The sequence below is a fragment of the Helianthus annuus genome, chromosome 4 (assembly GCF_002127325.2).
Source record: "Helianthus annuus cultivar XRQ/B chromosome 4, HanXRQr2.0-SUNRISE, whole genome shotgun sequence".
Lineage (NCBI taxonomy): Eukaryota > Viridiplantae > Streptophyta > Magnoliopsida > Asterales > Asteraceae > Helianthus > Helianthus annuus.
Genome location: NC_035436.2, coordinates 82,494,619 through 82,502,260, shown reverse-complemented (window position 1 = coordinate 82,502,260; position 7,642 = coordinate 82,494,619).

Genomic DNA, 7,642 nt, shown 5'->3' with positions numbered 1-7,642 from the left:
AAAAATTATGGCAACTTTTATATTTAAAGCCATGATCAAAATCACTTGTAAACACTTGTTTAAAAATATTTTTCCAAGTGTTGAATTTACACAAAAATTTTGCCATAGTTTCCCTTGAAAATGGAGGTTTCCATGCTTATTAGCATATCATTTTCTTTTCCAAAATTCACCAATAATCATCAACAATTATTCTACAACTTACCATATGCCATAACCTACTTTTCTACAACATGGTATGAACTTGAAGATTTGTGAAATCTTGTAGTATTTTTAAGATAATGTTTAACTTGGTATACTAACACTAAAAACATGATTCTTATTTCATAAAACTCATTTTTACAAGATTTCAATCTTTACAACTTGTAACACATTTTTACGAAAATTCATCTTCTTGAATTTTTCATGTTCTCCATACATCAAGTGTTCCATTTTACACTTAAAACATGCTTACTTTCTTTCAAAAAACCAAGTCATGTAAATCATGAGGTAAAATTTATTTTTCTTAAAACTTTTATGTTTAAAATCTTTCACTTTTACAACCTACATCTTGTAAGAATCATCATTCTTCACAAATCAAGTTTATATTCAAGTTCATATTTAGCATAAAGGACATAGATCTTTCAAGATTCATCCTCATACTTGCAGATCATGTTTTAAATCATCATCTAGCAAACCTTTATGTGGTGATCTACACCATACATTCAAGAAATCAGCAAACAAGTTCATTACATACACACTAAACAACTTAGATCTTCATGATTTTAAGCTTTATTCTTATAATCATGTTCTTGTTTTGGGGTGACCTTAGATTCTTAGTTTCTTACATACTTTAAGCACTAAAATAAAGCGTAAAAACAAGATCAAGAGGGCTTACTACTAGCACAAAGGCTAGGGATGAACAAGATGCAAGATGAAGAAGAAAATAGGTGGTTAATAGCTCCTCAAGATGGTCCTTCAAGTCTCCTTGCTTGCAACCTTCTTATGTAGCCTTGATACACCTTAGAGAATGCTTGGATTGCTTGGAAATGAACTAGAAAATGGAGGTGATGGTGGTGGTATTTTGGCCGTAGCTATGGAGGTGGGAGAGGAGAGTTATGGTTTTGAATTTTGGTGTTATGAAATGTAGTGAAGACTTATGGATTTTATTATGTTCTTTCCTTCCAACATAAGTTTATACATTGGTCATTATGCTTAATATCTTCACAATAAACTTAATATAATATTCAAGAATGGGTGGAATGGTGGGGCCCTTGTAATCGCCTATGTGGGGGGGGGGTAACTAGTTGAGTTTTAATGGTTAGTTACATAATCTAGTTCAATTTCAAGTGTTAAGTTGGGGATTTTGATGTGTAATATGGTGTTTAGTGTTAACAACTAGTCTTATGATGTTGAAACTATGCTTCTATTCCAATTTTGGTGTTTCAGGTATTGTCTGGTTATTCGTTCGGTTACCGGTTCGTTAAGGTGCTAAATTGCGCAGTTTAGTGTGTTATGAGATACCTTTTATGACAGTTTTCATTCTCGACACTTTACAAGTTATTCTGGGCAATTAAACCTTATTTCTGCATTGTATTTTGATGTTCAAATGCTGAATTTTGCAGAATTCTGCATTTAGAGTGTGTTTCGGGCACTTTTTAGTGTTTAATCGTCACTCGGAAAGCAGTTTCATAACCCTTACTTTCCTACATAGAATTCTAGTGTAAACTTTGGTTCTGAGCCTCAATCTGTGTCCTAGCATGACGTCCGTCTGAGTACTGAACTCCCGTCAGTACTACTAGTTTGTCTGATAAGTGTGCTAGTTTCGTCTGTGCACTAATTGAACTGTTTCGAGTTATATTTAACAATGGTAAGTAGCATGCATCATGTAGTGTATTTGTGAGCCCTTTGAAAGTAAACAAGAAACCATTCATATCATAAGTTCAATCATGCACAACCATATATTACAAATTACTGTTCACATTGTACGGAAATTACATGAAAAAGTGCCAGTTGTTACATTTCCCCCCGTTAAAAGAATTTCATCCCGAAATTCAAGTTGCGTTATCGGTTGCTGGGGAGTTGTGAATCAAATGCGGATACTTAGACTTAATTTGGTCTTCACATTCCCATGTAAACTCTGGGCCATGACGTCAATTCCACCGGATTTTGACAAGTTTAATACGACTTCTCCGTGTTTTGTGGACCTTCCAGTCCGTAACCTCAACAGGTTCTTTGGTAAATTGGAGTTTGTCGTTGACGTGAATCTCGTTTGCTAGGATGACTACTGTTTCCTGTGTAGGACTCTTCTTGAGATTAGACACTTGAAATGTGTAGTGGACACTACTAAGTTCCTCCGGAAGCTTCAGCTTGTATGCAACGGTTCTGATTTTCTCCAGAATCTGGAAAAGACCAATGTAACACGGGTTCAACTTTCCACATTTACCAAACCATACTACGCCCTTCCAAGGCGAGACTTTCAACAAGACCATATCTCCAACCTCAAATTCCAATGGTTTTCATCGCTTGTCGGCGTAACTCTTCTGTCTATCACATGCTGAGTTGATACGATCACGTATCTGAGCAATCTTGTCTGTAGTTTCCTGAACCAACTCTGGACCAATAAGCTATTTATCTCCGGTCTCCGCCCAACACAACGGGGACCGACACTTTCGTCCATATAAGGCTTTAAACGGGGCGGCCTGAATGCTGGTGTGATAGCTATTATTGTAGGAAAACTCCACTAAATGCAAGTGAGTATCCCAACTCCCACCAAAGTCCATCACACAAGCTTGCAGCATGTCTTCCAAAGTCTGTATTGTTCGTTCACTTTAGCCGTCCGTCTGAGGGTGAAAGGCAGTACTAAGGTTCAACTGTGATCCAAAAGCCTTCTGAGACGTTTGCCAAATCCTTGACACAAAACGACCATCTCGATCGGATATGATAGAAACAGGCACTCCATGATGTGCCACATTCTCCTTGAGATATATTTCTGCTAACTTCTTCGTGCTATCTTTCTCGTTGATCGGTAGGAAATGCGAGGACTTCGTGAGTCAATCAACAATTACCCAAATCATATCATGACCTCTTTGGGTTCTCGGTAGCTTGGTAATGAAATCCATCGATCTGTTCCCACTTCCATACCGGAATCTCAGGTTGTTGCAGCAAACCTGATGGTTTCTGGTACTCCGCCTTAACCTTGGCATAAGTAAGACAGTTACTCACATATGTAGAGATGTCGGCTTTCATCTTGGGCCACCAATAAAGTCCTTCAAGTCTTGGTACATCTTGTCGGATCCAGGATGTATAGAGTACCTTGACTTATGAGCTTCGTCCAAAATAAGTGCACGCAGATCGCCGAAGAGTGGAACCCAAATTCGTTCCATGAAGTACAATGTCCCATCTTCCTTTGGCAATAATTGCGCTTCCATTCCACGTAATGATTCAGTTCGTTGGTTATCCGATTTAAACGCTTCTTACTGAGCTTCAAGAATCCGAGTAGTGAGATCAGTTTGTATGGTCATCTCTAAGGCTCGCTGATGTGTGTAAAATGCAACATATAAATTACATCAAATGAGGCATAAAACTAACCCTTTTTTAGTACTAATGTTGGAAAAAGTGTGCTTTTGTCTTCTTTTGTATTTTCAGGACCAAATGAGCTTAAACAAACAAAAGGAACAAATATGCAACAAAAACTAACATAAATACAAAGAAAAGGAATAAATGTGGCATGCTCGACCCCTCGATAGCATCTCCCCAAGCAAAAACAAGAAACAGAAGGCTGACCACGGCCCGTGCCCAGCAGACACGGGGGCGTGGTCAGGTGTCTACAGAAAGGGACAAAGCTATAAAAGCTTCTACGCCCACCACGGGGGCGTGCCCAGCTCAGCACGGGGCGTGGTCAATGCTAAGATTCGCAGAATCTTACAAATCTTGATAGTATAGATACGCTTCTACACACAGGGCCGTGCCCATCGAACACGGGGCCGTGTGGAGCCTAATGCAGACAATTGCAATTAATGAAGGAAGAGAAAGAGGATGGCCATGGGGGCATGTCCAGCGGACACGGGGCCGTGGTCGGGCTTCTGTTCAGGCTATAAATAGGGGTGCTTGGCTCACTTCAAAGGTATCCCTTGGCAAACCACCTCTCTCCCACTTTGCCACCACTCCACCACCACTACAACACCCACATCCACCAACATCATCCATCATCCACCTTAGAGTGTGTGTAGTAGTCTCGGGATCCAAGATTGATCGTAAGAGTTCTTGTTAATCAAAGGCCATGTTTGGCTAAGTCTCTTACATCACTTGGTGAAGACAAGCATTTAATGTAATACTTTTAATTTTTAATCTTTTCGCACTTTTTATTTGGTTTTATATTAATGACTTTAATAACTAGTTTCTTATGTTGAAGGTGAAACTTCTTTATCATTTGTCTGTGGTGTCTTGGCATTACTTTACTGTCTATATAAAGTAAAATATTTTCACCATTCATATCTCTACGGTCTATATAGAGATATGTTGGCTACCTGGTCGAGGGTTAAGTGAATGGTTTGGTAAGGTTCTTGCCTTGTTCAGTGTATAGATCCTGCAAGGACCTGGGTCAAGCTTACTAGGACCTCCTTCAATACCCACTAGTATTGGATGGCGGGGGTGCGAATGGCTTGATCCCCTCATATGTAAACTACTATTAATACATTATACCGGCTACATAGGATTGTATCCCTGCTGACTCAAACCACTTAGCCGAGGGTAACGTCACCTTCAAAAAAAAGGGGCCTACCACTTTACGCATTAATAACTTATTTAATTATCTTTCAATATTCCGACCCTTTGGGATTGTATCCTTGCTGACTCAAACCATTGAGTTGAGGGTAATGTCACCTTCAAAAGAGAGGCCTACTACTATAATTATCTTTCAATATTCCGACCCTTTGGGATTATAACTAAGAGGGACTTTCAAAAGAGGTTACATTAAAGGCGTGTCGGATCCAAGTGATTCATCTTATCTATCTGTTTTTATTTTATTTTTATTTTCAGCATTTTAGTTTTTATTTTGCATGTTTAAAACCTTTTCTAAAAATTTTGATTTGATTAGACGTTGAGGATAAACCGGTACTAAAAGCTCTTGTGTCCTTGGACGACCTCGGTATCTTACCAACGCTATACTACGCTCACGATGGGTGCACTTGCCCATGTGTGTGTTTAGTGTTAGTAGAATATCGTGTTTTATAAATATAAAACTTAACTAATGTGTAAAACTAGTTGATGCCCGCCCGCATTGCATGGCGATGGGCGAATAATTCTCAACCAATTAAAAAAATAATACTATAATTTTGCTAGAAAAAAAAAACAAAAACGATGATAAGACCGTAATTTTGGGCTTGGGGCAAAACTGTAATTTTTCAAGACTAATGAGCCAGTGTTAGGCGACTCCTTGACACGAAAAAAAATAAATCGAGTAAACCAATTAAAACAAAAAACCTTTATAGTTTTGCTAAAAAAACTAAAATGATGGGGAAAACGTAATTTTTAACTAGGGGCGAAATCATAATTTTAATTCGGGGATAAATCGTAAATTAAATAGACCAACGGGGGAGTGTGTCACACCCCAATCGATGGCGGAATCATCGGGGCATGGCACTGAGCGAAACAGATTGTCTAGAAGTTTCCATAACAATTATTATCACTATTCAGTTTATGTAATACGTCCCATACCATACCTTAAATAGTAAACAAATTATTACAGATAACATCAAGTCAAATATTCTGTTCCGACAACTCAGATTTTAAATATAAAATTGTTCAAATGCCTCTAGAGACTCGATCTGCAAGATCTACAGACAACTATGCTCTAGACGCTTATTCTAAGCTCGCCTTCCTAGCAGATAAGCATCCTAATTGCCTGTCACATACGTTAAAATAAAGTCAATACATAAAATGTAAAGGTGAGCATACAAGTTTGATAATAGCATAATAGAGTTCGAAATAGTTTACGCATAACCAGCACGTACACAGAGGAAAATGAAGCATGTTAATTATCAACATGGATCTATCGATACCAATGACTACGGGTTGACTGCCCGAGGCAATTCGCAATACATGATTACCACCGTAATCCATGCAAGTAATTGTCCTTAACAACCCCCGTGTGAACGGGTGCTGAGTCCAAACTATAGTACTATCGTCGTTAAGGCAGGTAGATAACATTCCACGTGTAAACATAACAACAAGCATTCATTTAGTCACGTAATACATGCGATAACGGTTAGCGTTTGATATGATTAGGTAGTGTGTTTGATGTGATTTTGTATAAGTAACGTATGTAACACCCAAAATTGCTAAAAGCAAAAAAGGGATCGAGTATACTCACAGTGATTGATGGATTGAAGGGAGCACTTGAGAGTAGGGTTAGCCTGAATAGTTCGATAGCAAGACGATAAGCAACGCGTAAAACGAATACAAGTGTTGATGGGTCGAACAGCCTGGTCGATCGAACGGTAGGTTCGATCGGACGGGTTGTTCGTTCGGTATGACAGTCCGTTCGGACAGCCTGTTCGGTCGGCCGGTGGGCTCGATCGGTTGGGCTGTTCGAGTAGATTGTTTCTTCCCTTGTGTAGGATGTGTTTGTGTATGATGGCTTGTCCTTTTGAAGTTTTTGTTATAGTATTTGAGAACATTGAAGTGTCCTTACCTTTCAGGTCGATCGATCGAACGGGCCGTTCGATCGGCCGGCTTAACCGATCGGTTAGGTACCTCAGTAATAAGTCCTCAGTAGGATGTCACCTGATCGGACGGCATGTTCGATCGGGTGGCACTCCAATACGTCGAACGAGTTGAAAATCGATTAAGTGTTGAAGCATAGTATCTCTTGATCCGAAGAGTAATTCAAATCAAACCGTAGTTCGATCGACCAGCACTTCGTTCAATACTAGACTTCATGAAATTGTTAAAGTTTGGGGCCATGTGCTAGCCGATCGGCTGGCCTGGTCAATCGGCTGACATGTCCGATCGGTCAGCATCCTGACCTGTCCGCCTGTTCGTCTAACACTTGGCTGTTCTGATTGCTTGACGTTATATCGAGGTATTTTGGCAACGAGCTGAACCATGGAACCTTCGTTCTTACTTGTTTCCCCTGCTCGGACAGGAATCACCCAAGTCCGGCCGATTAACTGTTCGGAACGGTAGTTTGACGTTTAACCCGAAATCGGTGAACCTCGTCGATAGAATCCCGAATCTTGAACCGCACAACTACTAGAGTGATTAGTGAGTGGGTTCAAGATCCGTTTCTATCGGTTTGAAGGCATTGAGTGTAAAAGAGTTGAAAGAAAGTTGGAAAATCCATCTTTCAATCTTTTCCACCGTGTAAATGTTTAGATCTAGGATAGATCTTTGTTTGTTTATGTGGAAATCAGCTAGATCCAAGTGATTCTTGGTGGATTGAGGCCAAAACATGAAGTTCTTCAAGAACACCATGATGACATCATCCTAGAATGCTTGAATCTTGATGATTTCACGGTTAAAGTTTAAGATTTGAAAGATAGAAAGGTGTAGGAGTATGTATAGATCAAGAAAGTACAAGATTTAGGATGAAATCTTACCGGGATTGAGAGAAATCTGAGAAATAGTGAAGAACACGAGCTGGTCGGTCAGAGAGTTTCCAAAA